At 39.4% G+C, this 16,813-nt stretch overlaps 1 protein-coding gene across 2 annotated transcripts in view; it reads left to right on the top strand.

The window, feature by feature from the left end:
* Window positions 1-16,813, top strand: part of CNTNAP5 (contactin associated protein family member 5) — a 414,934-nt gene that overhangs the window by 180,402 nt on the left and 217,719 nt on the right. The gene's annotated exons all lie outside the window — the stretch shown is intronic.

Raw genomic sequence — 16,813 nt, 5'->3', positions numbered from 1 at the left:
TTGTAAATGTGAGCCGCTTTTAAGGCACCTGAAATGCGATCATGGTATTGCAGGATGTGTGTAAGTGTGGCAGTCATAATTTCGAGGACGGATCATAAGTAGCTTTTTTGAAGTCCATCGTTACTTTGAATCAAATTCATTAAATGACTGGTCATTAAGCTAGAACTACCTGTAATGTAAGTAAGAAATCTGGCACAACATTTTAAAAAAATAATAATAACAATTAAAAAAAAAACACCTGACATTCAAACAGCAGTTTGATCCCATAGTCATTCCAAGAAGCACTAACTAAGGGGAGAGAGAGAGAGAGAGAGAGAGAGAGAGAGAGAGAGAGAGAGAGAGAGAGAGAGAAGGCTTCTTCCCACAGCTTGGAAAACAGGCTTTTTAAAGTTTGTGATGGGGGTGGGAGTGGGCGATGAAGTGAAAGAGAACCCTTAGCTAACATGTGTTCAACAGAAATAAATTAAATTTGTCTTACAAATTATTCCATTTTTAATTTGAAAGGGTGCTGGATCTTAAAGCTGCTCTGTCAATATAGGCAATGGAATGATTGAATTTCTAATTATCTTCCCATCCTTATTTAGTCATGATGTGGAACATACCAATTGACTCTACCTGTAATTCTATATTTGTTAATCTGAAAAGAAAAATCTTAGTTCTACCAGTACATATTATATTACTTCTACCTTTAAATGTTGTATCCTTGCTAGGACTTTCCTCCCTGCCCCAATAAAATTACTAAGTATTGTATAGAACAGTGGGAGTTGAAATCCACCCATCTTAAAATTGTCAAGGTTGAGAAACACGGATATAAAGTGTGAAAAGGATATTCTAGTTCTGAACTAGCTGTTATAACTATAGGGTATACAGTATATTATGTTAATCACAGAGAATCCATGCAAAGTTGGACATTTATAGCCAGAAAGTTATTTCTGAAATGACCCTGTGTCTTGAATGAGACATCTGTCGCTTAGTTTTTTCTTTCTCTATGTGTTTCTTACACAAAAGCAAAGACAGAGCAAAGTACATTTTCTCAAAAGTGAGCGTGCTTGATTTACTTTTGAGATTGATATGCCTAATTACATCCATGGTACTAAAGATTCTGAAACACTGAATTGCTATTTACCACCCAATGCAATATGTATTTGTCCAAAGGAAAATCGTTTTCATTACAGTGAGGTGATTTGCAGAAGTGTGTATAGGATTCTAGCTTCAAGGAGATGTGTTCCTGGATGTTTTACCATCTATGCTGCCTGAATGACATTAATTGACAAAATGGATTGATTCCACTTAATTCCACTTACCCATAACTTTTCCATAAACATATGGTTGATTCTTTACGTGCTCCTTTCTTTTGAAACCAGAAGAAGGGTGCTTTGCTTATGTATACTGTGGGTTAATTTATTTAGAAATGTGTATCATTTGCAACCTCCTTGGCTGCATTTAGGCCTTGTCTGTTTTGGCTGATTAAATAAAAATGAGCTTGTTAGGCTGTCAGATTGTCAGAAATAGTGATTTTATTTAGGCGTTGTTAATTTCACTTCCTTTCAAATGCAGTCTTGCCAAGCAGACTGTGCCCCAACCAGTGAATTTTGCTTATAAAATGCTTGGAAAAATTTGAACCAAAGGATTTGCATTCTGTCAAATCCAATGACATTGCATTGTTCCAATGTGCCACTCGGAGACAAAGTGGAAAAGTTAGATTAACCCGATTAAAACTTCTTTCAAATCATAGATTTAAAGTTGGGGCAACTTCTCCCATGAAAAGCAGGAGGAAGCAGGAAGCTATAAGAGAATTAGCAGGTAGAGTGAAGGATACAGTAAGTACAGTGACAAGGCAGCTGAAAACATGGAGCCCTTTTTTGTAGAATTGAGCAGAAAATAATGAAGATAGATATGGAAGGGGAAAGAAAGACTTACCTTATTTCAGAAAAGGAAATAAATGAAAAGTCTTTAAAAATGCCTCAGATTTCCTTCAGGCTGCTTTCTGTTTGCAAATCTATATTGAGGAGAAGAGGCTTGGGAGCAGTACCCTCTTAAGGTTTGCATATTTGAAGAGATTTGTGGACAAGTTATAGGGGAGTTATAGGGTGATGTATTGTTTCAGAGGTCCTGGGAGAATAAGTAGCAAAAATCCCTTACAGTTCATTTTTGAAGATAGAAAGTGAAGGGAAACAAAGGCTGCCTATCTTTACTACTGTGTTTCCCCAAAAATAACACCTATCCCAAAAATAAGCCCTGCCATGTTTTTTGTGTGGGTGCCCAATATAAGCCATATCCCCAAAATAAGGCCTTCTTAAGCACCTACGCAGTCGTCCAGCTGCTCATTCCATCTGGTTGCTTGTAGTATCATTGCCGTGAGACCTCCTGCCGTGCCACGAGGAAGCAGAAGAAGTGGGCCTCCCATGTACTCTTAAAGTATATGGAAAAAAACAAGACATTCTGCAAAAATAAGCCCTAGTGCTTATTTCGGAGCCCAAAAGAAAATAAGACCGGGTTTTATTTTCGGGAAAACTTGGTATTGCTTAGGCAGAAACAAACCTTAACTAGGAAGGAAGGGGATTATCTGTAGGCAAGGTGATTCAAAGTAAACCTCATGGCCTGAGCATACCATAAGAATGGTAACTTGAAGTATCTCTATACTTAAAGCAAGGTTGTGCTGTGGTTGGGATCCGATGTGAAAGACTTTGTAATGCACGGGAGCATAAGCACAATATTTGTGCACCTGTCTGGGATTCATTACAATATATGCAGCATTTTCCAGGATTGTTTGGTTCCTGTGGGCTTCTGTGTGGCTGCTTTACTGAGGTGTGAGCAGATATGGCATTCACCCTCATTCCAAAACACCACTTCTGAACAGAATCCAAAGCATTGCACAGCCCTAATCTATATTTTTACCTATCTATATGTGTCTGTCTGTCTGTCTGTCTGTCTGTCTGTCTGTCTGTCTGTCTGTCTGTCTGTCTGTCTATCTATCTATCTATCTATCTATCTATCTATCTATCTATCTATCTATCTATCTATCTCAAATTCCAGGATTCCCATTCTTTGTATAGCAGCAGATTCTTCTTTATTATTTTAAGTGGGCTGGAGGTCAGTCATAACAAACAGAAGTTTTTGTGCTGTGGCTAATGCTAAATCCTAAGGATTAAGTGGAGAGTTAAAAGCATAATACATAAAGGCTGCCTCCAAAACAGCAAAGCAGCTAGGCTTCTCACTAGTACGACTAATGCAGTCTGTAAAATACTAATGACGTCTGTGGTTTACATGGATTGGATTATTTCACCCCAGTCTGACTTTACTTTTTGCTTTTTTGCTTTTAAAAAAGCTGTGTACAATACCCATTTGGCTGGCAAGATTCTAGTATCTAATTTCTGCTGTCTCAGATGACCTTGGTCTGTTAGAATTATGCCAGTTTTGAAGTTGAAGAACAAAGTGAAAAGAAGACTATAAGGAGGTGTTTGGTAGTTGGGGGCTTTTAGACACTGTGATGATTTGTTGTCCTTCCCAGGTAAACAAGATAGGAAACACAACTAGATGATTCTATTGTATTGTAAGGCTATGCTAAATTTTGAAAAACTGAAGTTATTATCTTCCCACTGCCACTTTTAACTGCTTGATCCATTAGGTGGCTTCTTCCTAAATTTGTTTCTCTGACCATTAAGCCACTGGAGGCTCCTCCCTCTCCTGTCTGATTGTTTCCTAGGCAGTGTCTCACCTCCAATTTCCCAAGTTCATCACGCATTCCATTACATGATTGCAGTGCAGAAGTGGTATTCAGCCACTTCGAACCAGTTCGGGCAAACTGGTAGCTCCAACCATCAGTTGGCCCCACCCACCTGCCCCAGCTCTATCCTGTCCTTTATTTCCTGCTTTGTAGCTCATCTCAATCACACAGCAGAGCTGATTTCCCCCCCCCCCCGTTCTACTTACCACACTCACCAAACCAGTTTTTTAAACCAGCAGCATTCCACCATTGCTGCAGTGGGCTCATTAAGAAGATGGACTAGAAACCTGTTTAAGATTTACTTGTTTTTTTCAGATTTGCTAGGCTTAGACTTACTCAAAAGGCATTTTCTCTCCCCCCAAAAAAATATCCTGCCATCTTCTCTAAACCTCACTGCTTCTTTGTGCAGGGAGAAAAAAATATGTCTCTCTGGATTCAGAAAAAATATGGAGTAATCAATAGTCTTCTGCAGAGAAAGTGCCATCCAAAAGTGCCAAAAGAATGAAAGAGACATTGAACCACAAGCTCTGAACTTTTGGGTATGCATGGGGCAATGTAACCAGAGCAGAAAAGTAACAGAGCTTTCAAAATAACATCACTGATAAAGGTTGCCTTCCTGTGTTCCTCAGTGGCATGGCTCCCTGCTTCTATATAATGGAGAAGGACAGCTGCAGTCCTTCAATTTCCTAGATAAAATGGACTTCTGCATATAGATGATACTGTGTAGAATGCACCTCCAGGTAAAGGAAGTGTTGTGCTGTGTCAAGTGTCTTTTCAAACACAAGTGTCCCTGTTCACAATGAGTTACCATCTCAATACTGCCGAGGTCAAATCCATCCCCACGTCACATAGTCTTATAGGACAGAAATGCAGTAGATCGACAAATTCAGATGAGAAGACTGAAATGACCAGCTTAAGAACTCTTTCTGTATTTAGCCTTTTTTAAAGAAACTTTTTTTGTGGTGTGTTCCATCTCTTTTGTACATTTCAAATATTCAGTTTGTGGATTTAGCTGTTCTTCTCCATGACAGATCGCCTCAGTCCCTGCAGAAAACTGATTTTTAACTTCTTAAAACTGAACTCCTGTTTTGTGCAAGTTGTTTTAGCTAAATATGTTTTATTGAGCTTGCCACTGGTTGGCAAGGAAAGAAAAGAATAAAAAGAAACCTAAAGTATCTATATATTAATATATTGAAATAAAAAAAAGACTCATAATAGAAAAATACAGTATTTTTCAAGTAGGAAAAGAAGTAGACTTTTTCTCCCCAATCTCACTTATTTTTGCATTGTTAACTCCTCCCTTTGAAACCTCTGTGCAATTGTTCAGCATCAGATAGAGGAGAGGATTCTTTTGGTGACTAAAAGCATAACTGAGCATCGTATGATGATTCTCTTCCACTTTAAAATGAATGAAGGACCTCACTTGGTTGCTATTATCAAAACTTTCTTAGATTAATCAGAGGCTACTAATAAACAATGAGAATGGACCAAAACAGAAGTGATGTACATTTCTGAAATAAAACTACTCATTTTGGTATGCGTAGCCTTTCTCAGTGGGTAGATGGATAGAAAGATAGATAGTTGATTAATGCAGGTGAGAGGAGAGATTTGCAATTTGCATTACACCTCAGAGAGAATCCATTCCTATTTAGAGTCTGCATACCCCTCCCATTGCACAGTGATATAATACTTACACACAGATTATATTTATATCCATTTAAGTGGAGAGAATGAAGGACTTCCAAAAATTAACAGGAGACAGCTGGTACATAGGAGGAAGGCTGTGGGTGGCCAAAAAAAAAAAAAAAAGAACCAAAAAAACATAGTGGTGATGTAATAGCATAGACAAAGTTAGCGCTCTCTTAATAGTGAGAATTTTGCTTCTTAAAATACTTTTTGTCAGATTTTTCTTTTACAAAAAAAGTATCCTCTTTCACAGCAAACCTTTTTCAGCAGACCTATCAGGCATGATGATAAATTTGTGTTAAGATATGAAAAAAAAAATATTGCACTGCCTACATTGATAAATAAACCTCAGGTTATTTCATAATTGAGGGCAATGCACTAGTCACATGTATGGCCTATTAGCCATATCTGTCAATCCCCCTTTCTAAAGTTGCAAATGAATAGTCTATAAAAGCAGGGAATAGCAAATCCTGAAAGACCATGACTATATTAAAAAGTCTCAGAGCCACCATCCTATTGATACTTAATAATTTAGGCAGGGATGTGCATTTCAATTATTAGAGAGACAGAGTGAATTTTAAGGGTAGAGAAGAAGAAAATTGAGATCCTTCATTGTACTCCTGCTGCCATCTTTGCTTATAGTTTTTATTCCAGTTTAACACCAGTTACTTGAACACTGTTTACCCCACCTCCACAGTTGTCAAATTATTTTATATTGCAAAGAGTCATCACTCTGGTGATCTACTGATGAAGAAAAATGATGGTTTAGGATGTACACTTTCTCAAGTGTAGAGAAGGGCTAATGGAATATTAATGGTATTTATCAGCCCCAAACTCTTAAATGTATACGCTGCTTAAATTTCAAAAAAGAAAGAAAGAGAAAGAAAGAAAAGAAAGAAAGAAGGAAGGAAGGAAGGAAGGAAGGAAAGAAAAAAGAAAGAGAGAGAAAGAAGGAAAGAAAAAAGAAAGAAAAAGAAAGAAAGAAAGGAGGAAGAATGAAAGGAAAGAAAAGAAGAAAGGAAGAAAAGAAAGAAAGAAGGAAGGAAAGAAAGAAAAAGGAAGGAAGGAAGGAAAGAGAAAGAAAGAGAAAGGAAATAAAGAACAAAAAGAAAAGAAGAGACAGAGACAGACACAGACACAGAGAGGGGAAGAATAGTTCACTCTTCTTCTTAATAAAGTCCCTCACATTGTTTGGGTTAATATTTTGAAAGTTCAGCTATGACCAAGACTAACATTTGAAAGGATGGTAAATGCCTTCTTAATCTTGACCATTATTATCAAATTATCTATAAAGGAAATCCATGGGATAACTTTCCAATATCTGTGCATTCATCATAGTTGTAAGCTGTGCAGCCAATCTGCAGCCATTAGCACCTGAATGATTTATTCTTGCATTTTATGCGGTCCACAGTTAACTCTAGTGTGAACCTTTTAGTCACTTGCTATCCATCCTTATTATGTTCTACTACAATCCTCACTATAATCTACTGATTATTGTTAGGGGTGTCATAAAAATGCTGACATCCTTTTTGTGCTGAAATACACCTATACCACATAAGGGTAAGGTTGGATGAATCACTTAAGCTTTGGTTGGCTTTGTTTCTGATTTTTCTGTCTCATTTCCCGCTTTTTGAAAACGATGTGAAAATTCTAGTGATTTTTATAGGTAAATTTGTAACATCAGAAGCATTTTCTCTGCCAATTTTCTCTAATATAGTTGTACTTTTGTGCATATCCTTCCAGATGTAGGGAGCTTGATTACACATTTTGGCTGTAGAGCTGCGTTGAAAATTTGGAAAAGTGTGAATATGAATCATAAAAGTATTTTGATTCAGGTACAGATTCAGAACATTGAATTAGACCATTTGCCTCTTCAGGAGAGCAGCCAAATCCTTTGTCTCGAAAGATTCACGTGTTAAAGCCTTGAAAATTCCCTATGTCCTGACAATGTAGGCTGGCAAAGAAATACAAATGGCTTTCCATCCCATTCTGGTGATACAGGTAATCTTCGACTTACAAACATTTCGTTTAGTGACATTCAAAGTAACAGTGGCACTGAAAAAAAAATGACTTACACTTGGTTCTCACACTTACAACCATTGCAGCTTACCCACACAGTCACATAATCAAAATTTGGGCACTTGGCAACAAATCTATATTTACAACAATTGCAGTATCTAAGGATCGTATCTCTATTTGCAACAAACAAAGTCAAGGAAAGGGGGGGGGAGCCAGATTCACTTAACCACTGCCTGACTTGCTTAAACATTGCAGTAATTCACTTAAGGACTGTGGGAAGAAATATCTATCTGGTTCAGTTCCAAGCCAGGAGAAAGGCACTGGAGACAAAATGGAGGCTGGAGGCTGATTGGAAAGAGGGTCCATTTATTGATGAACAGGACCACATGTTTGTGGTTCTGGTGCAGCTGACCACATGGTGTTGAGAGTGAGGGGCTTTTATACTTTCTCTTGGGCTTTGCACTTGAACTTCCTGTTTCTGTGCAAGAACATGTATTCTATTGGCTGTTGTAGGGGTCATAGCTGGCTCTGTAGGTTGTCTGAACTCCCAGGTTTGGTTGAAGTTTGGAGGGTAATGCAATGTCCTTAGGAGATTGTGCAATGTGGTGAGCTCTGCTGTTAGATGGTAGTGGGTTAATCCTATTATGTCCTGAGGGGTCATGTCTTAATCCCATCATCCTGGAATTGAAGGTCTTTGTTTTGTAGATAGGATGGCCCAGTCTTTGTTAATGGGCACAAAATATCTGCTGGGGGGTAGGGAGCTGGGGCTCTGAGTTTCTGTCTCGCTTAAGATTTTTCTTTTTCTTTTAGGGGAAATATTTTATCCAGCCTTTTTAAAATATTTCTCAAAATACTTCATTATTCTAGGACGGGGATGGGTGCTAACTTTCTACAGAACCATGACTAAAAAAAGCTGTAATATTGGGCACAAGTCACTGAACAATCACCTTGCTTAAAATGATAGAAATTCTGGTCTCAGTTATGCTTGTAGGTCAAGGACTACCTGCGGTGCTTTGTTTTTCCCTTCATTTTGAGCAACTGGTGCCCTAAAATTTATTCTGAATGAAATGAAGTTTCTTCTGAGTGGAACCCCAATACATTTCTGCCAATGACAGCTGCCAGCCCTCTGTCATACTTAATTTTCTTTTACCCTAATGTTAAATTCTCAGTGCTGAGAACCGCTTTCAGCGGCTGATGCAGAGGAATGGTGAAAAGGTTTTGCTAACCCTTTGTTCTGATATTCGAGCCCTTTCTCTGACCTTGGAATGAAAGATTTATTCTCGTTCCAAGGATCCTACATCCGCAGCCTGAATAGCCTTAATATACGTTATTGCTGAAGAATATTATTCAACATAATTTGAGCAACCAGCAGGCAGTATATGGCAATGGCCCATTTTTGAAATGAGATGCCAGCTAATTTTGTTTAATTTATATGTGCTAAATTTAACTAGATTTCCTTTCATCCAAGGAGACTAAACTAAAAGCATTAAAGGGAGAACGTGTTACCAATTTTCTCCATATCATTTCTCCCGCTCCAATTTATTATATTTGTTTATAATGCAAGTGACAGTTTTCCAAAGTTTTCCGTTGTTGTTACATAAATCTATTAGCCAGTTTTTTTTTCTCAGCCAATTTTTAAGTGTTTTTTTTTTTAAAGATCAGAAATACTTAAAGAAAATTGATGCCTTTACATTTAAAATACCCATAGAGAAATGGAACTTTAAGCAATGATAACAGCAACTTCTATGTAGGTATTATGGCTGAGAAGTTTCCCCAGTTACAAATGAGGATAGAAAAATCCTATCCAGATTTTTTTTACAACTGGTTCTGTGGGCGTGGCTTGGTGGGCGTGGTGTGGCTTGGTGGGCATGGCAAGGGAAGGATATTGCAAAATCTCCATTCCCACCCCAGTCTGGGACCAGCCAGAGGTGGTATTTACCAGTTCTCCAAACTATTCAAAATTTCCACTGCCAGTTCTCTGAACTGCTCAAGATTTCCGCTACCGGTTCTCCAGAACCTGTCAGAATCTGCGGGATATCACCCCGATCCAGATGCATCTTTTCTAAAGGAGGTTGGACTATGCTTTGTCCGGAACATAAGTGGCAGTGCCCAAGTTTGCAGCTTCTGACTCTCTCCACACATGAAAAGCATGAACAACCATTCTTTCAAGCACCAGTAACTTTAAATAGAGCAGATAAAATGGGTGTCCAAGCATAGAAGGAAGTTAGTGGGATTTTTTCCTCCCAAAGCAGGGTTAAAAAGTTTTATTCTCTGATGAAAATCTAGGGAAAGTCTATTTGGGAACACAAAGCTAAACCTTATACGGGCAATCCTTGACTTACAACAGTTCATTTAGTGACTAGGTGAAGTTACGACAGCACTAAAAAAATGACTTATGACTGTTTTTCATACTTACGACACTTGTAGCTTCGCCATGGTCTCGTGATCAAAATTCAGACGCTTGCCAAGTGACTCAGAGTTATGATAGTGTGCAGTGTTCTGGGGTCATGTGATCACTTTTTTGCAACCTTCTGACAAGCAAAGTCAATGGGGAAGCCAGATTCATTTAACAATTATGTTACTAACGTAACAACTGCAGTGACAACTATAGCAAGAAAGGTTGTAAAATGGGCTAAAATTCACTTAACATTCATTTTTGGGCTCAGTTGTGGTTCTAAGTCAAAAACTACCTATAGTAGGTAAAGCCAGAGGTGTTGGTAGAGCTCAATTGTTTTCGAATTTTGTCTACTTTTTTTATGGATTTTGTACTGCTTTTCTATTTACTGAATATCCAGAACAATACCATCCTTTGCTTCTGTGCTACACAAGCAGTAGTGCGTTTCAATTTCATTTGCTACCAGTTCGCTCATGGGCAAATGTGCACATGCGCACGATGCTTCTGCTTCTGCATATGCGCATGCATGATGCTTCTGTGCATGTGCAGAAGCTTCTGTGCATGCACCGAGATGTCCAAGCAGGTGGGCAGAGCCTCCCGCCACCACCGCTACCGGTTCGCCCGATCTGGGGCAAACCAGTAACAACCCACCACTGTACACAAGCACTGGTCATTCTCCATATCCTTCCAATCAAATAATGATAATCTATTAAACCTCTTTCCCTGATTGCCTTTAATAACCAGGAATGGCAAGAGACAAACATACCAGAGCTTGTCTCATGCTATGATGTATTTTTTTTCCATATCCAAAGGCAGTATGGTTAACAGATGACATGCAAAAACAGTATGGTTAACTGATGTGTCATATAGTTCATTTCTAAAGCATGCCTCACCCTGAGGTTTAAGAAAATAAAGATGGGAAGGCATTCCTACATGATAAAAATTATGAAAAGGACCACTTTCATCCTCTAGATCAGGGGTCCCCAACCCTGGGCCATAGACCGGTACCAGTCCATGGCCTGTTAGGAACCGGGCTGCACAGCTGGAGGTGAGTGGCAGAGGAGTGAGCAAAACAGAAATCATCCCCTCCTGATACGTGACAAAATTGTCTTCCACAGAACTGGTCCCTGCTGTCAAAAAGGTTAGGGACCACTGCTCTAGATAACCTGGCAGAATAGCCCAAAGGAAGTTGTTCTTTTTCCGAAGTATTCTAAATGCCTTGTTAGCAGTGTACTTATCATGACTCTCATCATTTCCCATAGATAGGGAGCAATAGTCTTCCAAATCAGAATATAACATATGCATCAAGTTTCAAAGCTGTTGCAACTATTATTCTCAGCTTGCCAACGAACTATGGGGACAGGGAAGGGGGAGATAGAATTTAGGTTTCAGACTTCAAGATGCCAAGTGTGAGAACCAAGGACGTTTTCCCAGATGCTTATCAGAGCCAGAAAGACTTTCTCACAACAATACCAGGAGACTCAATTGGACAATGTAACCTACTCTAATTGGAAAGGGGCAGAACCTGAACTCTGACTATGTGGGTTTGCATGGGAAATAGCCAGACCTGGTTTTGCCCTAATTGGTGCCAAAATGATGTACTCAATAAAGTTTTGCAATAAGAGATTGGATCATTTCGACAGTGCTTACTTTGGTTGGGTTTGTCAGTTGGAACCTTGATAATATGAACTCATTGGGAGACTGACTTTGGGTCAGTCACTCTTTGTCTCTCTCTCTCTCTCAACCCAATATATTTTTCAGGGTTGTTGCCATGATATATCAGGAAGAGGAGGAAGAAGAGAAAGGAACATATACCACCCTGGTCCTGACTGAACATATCTAGCAAGCAAAGAATGCTTCCTATTGTAACTTTTTTTTCAGTGCAAATACATCTTTTGACAATCATACGAAAGCATAACTGACCTCAGAATTACAGTAAATTTCAGATAATGCATAAAAACAGGCCTGCTAATCAGTGATACTATTGAATTTGCCAGAGAATTAATCTTGACCAATGTTGTGTCCTGTTCGTCTCTCAGGTGTGGTACAGTCTGTATTGAGTGAGAGATAAGGCTCAAGGAAATGAGATTTTGGAGTAGAATCTTTCTTTCACTGGGAATTAAGCTATCATATTCAATACAAGAAAAGCCACAATTATTGTGGCTTTCACTTAGTAGCAATGGCTGCTGCTAAAATTGCATTGCCTGATGTTGTTCTGGAAGTGGCCTAGTTGAAGAGTGTTTTTAAGCCATTATTCTTAATGTAAGTCTTCCTAGAGAGGTACAACGAGATGATAATGAGAGATATAAGATCATACTTGGATTCTTTCAATAAAAGTATTAGTTGTCTGCAATTATCTTCAGCAGTTGAGTTTGAGAAGTTCCTACATTCTAGGTTGGGGTGGGCCCATCAACCTATTTTTATATGACCCTAAACTTAATCTGAAAAGCTCTTTGTTAGTTATTTGTTCAGGTTTTTGTTAAGAGATACGCTTCTTGACAACCCATTGCTTCAAATAGAGAGAAAAGAGTGTCAGAAATATAGTGGTGTGGGAGAAAACAAAGTGTACCTGCAAGGAGAAAAGGGAAGTGTCAGAGAAAGAATATGAACTTTCAATATTTTTCAACTCTGGCCCAAGCCAATGGCAGCTGCAGCTCCCTTTATCCCTAGAAAAGTGTTTCTCAAACTTAGCAACATTAAGATGTGTAGACATCAACTTCCAGAATTCCCCAGGCAACATTTTGGGATTTGAAGTCCATATATCTTAAAGATGGTGCCCATATCTTTGTTGAGAGTTTGTGGTGGAGCAGGTAGAAAAAATGACTTTCAGTTCTATGTAGCAAATGTCAAATTATTGTGCTTTCTCTGTTTGTTTTGCTTTTTCACACATTATGGCAAAAACCGTAGCTTAGCATTACATGGTTTAAACTTGGCTTTTTCTGTTCCATGCTCTCTTCCCCCTGTAAGGCAACATCTGCTTTGAGTTTAAATGTAGACATAAATAGGCATGTCATGGAAATCCTCACTGTGTTGACTGAAAGTGTTGTGAATTACATTCAACACATTTAGAAGGTATTATGTGTGACAGCTGTCCTATATCATTGAACATAAGGATTTAAACTTGCTAAATGGAATAATAGAATCTGAAATCAATTTTCTCTGTATTTTTCACTTATTCTTAGATGTTCCGTGTTTATTTATTTACAATAACTTCCGAGCTTTTCAGTTGGGCTGATTCTACATGAATTGTAAAAAACCCAAATTCTGCAAAAAATACAACAAACCATCACCATAAACAAATGTTCAACAATCTCATCACTTACTCTCGTAAAGATGTTCAGATGTATTTTGGGAACAGCCAGGTCTTTATAAGCTTCCTAAATGTCACTGGAGGGGGTGGGAGGGGGACACAACATTGGAAGCTCACATAGTACTAGTGTTTTATGGCACCAACAAATTTAACTTGCTAATAAATAGGCAGCCTCATTTTGCACCATTAAATTTTTTGGATGGTCTGTTCAAGGCCAGGTAGAATGAGTTGCAGTAATCTAGTAATTTCACCAGTTCCAGGAAAAGCTGTAACTAATGTATTAGCTAAAGCTGGGCAAAGCCCTTCTTGTCCATGCCCTCAATCTGCTCTTCTAGCAAGGTCTATGACTCCAAGATTACCCAATGGAAGGTCAACCCCATCTAGGCGGAAACTTGTAACTATCTGGAATTGGCTGGTATCTGGATAAACTTTAGATGCTTGCTAAGTTGTCAGTGTGGCCTGTTGTTGGTCCTTTAGATTCAGCCTTAACTAATGGGGGTTGGGTTACTCTAAAATGTCCCTCTGGGTTGGAACCTGTGGATGCAATAAGGGCAGAGATATATTGGTGCCTTGCCATTTTACTAACATGGTGCTAGTCATAATTGCTTTTCTGTTTAACCTCACACCATCAAAATCTCTGCTGTTATTCAATCCTCAGAAATCTTCAATATATTATGGAGGTTTGGCAAACAGGAAGACACCACTCAGGTCCAATTGTATCAATACTCAGTATTCCAGATATTGACTAGGTACCTGATAAAACCGTTTGTTAGCCTTGCAAGGTAGTCCAGAAAAGAAGCATAGCTACAGTAGATTGCTAGCTCTTTCTTTTTTGTAAGGTTGCATTAATAGGATCTTGCAAGACTGAAAGGATTCCTCTCTTCCTTCAGTTTTTCGGTCCTGAAAACTAGGGAGGGTCCCTTCTGAGATGCTTTTACCACCCTTCTTTCTTTGGGCTCAAATTTCATTTATCAGACCATTGTCTAGCCAGTGATGGCTAACCTTTTTGCCATCATGTGCCAAAAGCGGGGGAGCGCGGGAGGGTTGCACATGCGTGTGTCCACACCCACAATTCAATGCACCCCACCCCCATGCTTTCCCCACTTTTGGCACGCAATGGCACGGTGGGCCAGGTAGGCCTGTTTTTCGCCCTCCCCAGGGTCCAGAGGCTTTCTTGGAGCCTGGGGAGGGTGAAACGGTCTCTCTCCCCCCCCGGAGGCCCTCCGGAGGCTGGAAACGGTCCCTTTCCCAACTTCCGGTGGAACCAGAAGGCCTGAAAATCAGCTGGCCGACGCACACATGTGCACTGGAGCTGAGCTAGAGCAACATTGGTGTGCCCACAGATATGGCTCCGCGTGCCACCTGTGGCATACGTGCCATAGGTTTGCCATCATGGGTCTAGGCTATTGGCTCTTCCTCCCATGCCCCAATGTCGTTCCCACAAACCCTTATGCTGCTCTAGAAATCGTTACGAAACTCTCCAAATGCTTGCTTAATGCTTGTTTGCTTTCTTGTTTGTTTCCCACCTTAGTTTTACAAATAAAGTATCTAACACACCTTCCTCTCCTATTTTCCCCTAAACAACAATCCTATGAAGTGAGTTGGGCTGAGAAAGAAAGTGACTGGTCCAAGGTCACCCAGCTAGCTTTCATTGCTAAGGCAGGGCTAGAACTCACAGTCTCCTTTCTAGCCTGAAACTATAAACACTAGACCAAACTGGCTCCTTTAAAAGTTCATTGGATTCCTCTGTAAGCCCTTCAAAGTAGGTCAGACCAAGAAGGCTATTGGGACTCTACAGTTAACAGAATCTTGAAGCCTGACAGATGCTTCAAGATTCCCTCTGTCCTTTTTATACCCTACAGAATCAAGGTAGTATTATTTTAAGTCTCTTTCTTTATCTTGGTACTTTCCTAGTTGTTTTATTTACAGCCTCTGAATTAAAAGGTCTTGCACTCCCTTCTCCAAAGTTATCTTTGCTTCCCTCTACATCACAGCAGGGGTGATGTAGAGGGTTCTATCCGGCTTGGGTGAACCGGTAGCGGCAGCTGCGGGAGTCTCCACCCACCTGCGCAGACATCATGATGTCACTTTTTTGCAACATATTAAGCCTCTGTGCATGCACAGAAGGGTTTGTGCATGCGCAGACAATGGCAAACCAGTAGGGAAGGTAAGTGAATTTCCCCCCTGCATCACGGATGTCAAACTCACCACATCACATTGCTATTTCACAATGTTTTTCCCTTTCATGGAGCTGGGGTGGGCATGGCCTGCGTGTGACACATCCAGCCCACAGGCCGCCAGTTTGACACTCCTGGTCTATATCATCAGATGCAGGGGTGGTATTCACTTATCTTCGCTACCGGTTCGCAAATGTGAGTGTGTGCCTTCTGCGTGTGCACAAAGAATAAAAGATGGGACGTGATGACATCCGGCCAAGTGGGCGGAGCCTCCAACAGCCGCCACTACTGGTTTTCCTGAACCAGATAAAACCAGATGAATACCACCACTGATCAGATGCTTTGGTAGACCATCCTATTTGATTCATCCTTCCTGAAGGAGAATACCATGACAAAGTGCCAAAGTAGAAATGCCACCCACAACAAATTACATCTCATCTGTTTCAGTGTGAATATCAGATCTAATATGTTGGCCCATGTTTGCATTGGGCCCATTAGGACTTGGAGAGGCCCATGAGAGTCGTGGTAGCCATGAATTCTTGAGTTGCCTCTGATCCCGACCCCAGCAATGACAGATTGAATTTGCCCAGTATCAATATCCTTTTGTGATTTTTGTTTGTTAGCCAGTAGTTTACTTATTCAATGTGGTAATTTTAATTAAATGTTGTAATTGTAGAGTTTCTTATTATTGTAATGTTTCTTATTATTGTTTTTAAAGGAAAAGTAGAGAAGAAATATCATAAATATACTTTGTGGTAAACTGGAATAGATAAAAGTAGCACAATGTTTTGAAGGTGAAATGTTTTGGCCCCAAAATATGCCAATACAAATTTATTCTTCATCCAAGAAGGTCCCATTGAAGTCTCACTCCAAGTAATGCAATTTTGAAATTGTTCACCCTTGACTGGAAAGTTGTTCATCTTTGAAACAAGTCTCATAATTACAGAAATGAAGTGAGGTGAGGTGAAGAAATGAAGTGAATTGAAGTTTATTGGAAATAGTCCATTCGGATTCTCTTCAGATTTGCTTTGGTTTTCCCAAATGTTATCATTTTGTTTCCATGGTTCACTTTGAAGATGCCTAGATAACAACAGTCTCATTTAAATTAAAATAAAGCTCACTGGATATAATAGTTTGAAAAAGCAGGGGTAATTAGATCGCATTACCCCTGGTTATAATACATCTGATATATTTATATGCTGCAAATTTTCAATTAATCCAGATGGTGCATTTAAGCATTACAGACTCAACTGTTCTTTAGATCAGGCAATGTAACAATTTTCCTAATATACTTATAAGATATGAATGCCTTAATATTTCAGCACTACACAGAAATCAATCTGCTGGACTAGATTTCTGCTTTCTTGCTATAGGCTATATTGTGGCAGATTCAAGATAGAACTGGTAAAATACTTCTTAGTTGTATTTTATCTGGAGCAGAGATCCAGTTAGAGATAGGAGTATTAAATGGGGGAAATTGTCCTTGTATAGAAGTGCAT

Source organism: Pantherophis guttatus, chromosome 1 (genome assembly GCF_059756535.1).
Source record: "Pantherophis guttatus breed Tessera chromosome 1, ASM5975653v1, whole genome shotgun sequence".
NCBI classification, from domain to species: domain Eukaryota; kingdom Metazoa; phylum Chordata; class Lepidosauria; order Squamata; family Colubridae; genus Pantherophis; species Pantherophis guttatus.
The sequence above is the reverse complement of the archived record's forward strand: the minus strand, read 5'-3'. Positions and strand labels throughout refer to the sequence as shown.